The sequence below is a fragment of the Trachymyrmex septentrionalis genome, unplaced genomic scaffold, assembly GCF_001594115.1.
Source record: "Trachymyrmex septentrionalis isolate Tsep2-gDNA-1 unplaced genomic scaffold, Tsep1.0 scaffold2, whole genome shotgun sequence".
Lineage (NCBI taxonomy): Eukaryota > Metazoa > Arthropoda > Insecta > Hymenoptera > Formicidae > Trachymyrmex > Trachymyrmex septentrionalis.
Genome location: NW_017305179.1, coordinates 100,015 through 100,307, shown reverse-complemented (window position 1 = coordinate 100,307; position 293 = coordinate 100,015).

The following is a 293-nucleotide window of genomic DNA, read 5'->3' as shown; positions in this document are numbered from 1 at the left end:
CTCATAAAATTGCAATCATTTGATCTCCGCGACCAAGCGGAGGATATTTCTTTTATTTTAATTAGCACGGACATTTTTTGCTTCTATATACATATATATGTAAAATATTGATATTTGTATTGAAAACGTTTCACTCATGTTCTCATTAACAGTCTGCGTTGAATTTTTTAACATATTTGAATGTTAATTTAACATATAATTATATTATTTAGGTATAATATAACTTTTCTGTTCCTTCCTATTTACGAGACGCACGACCACGCTTAGCGAGGACTTTCCACTTGACAGATATA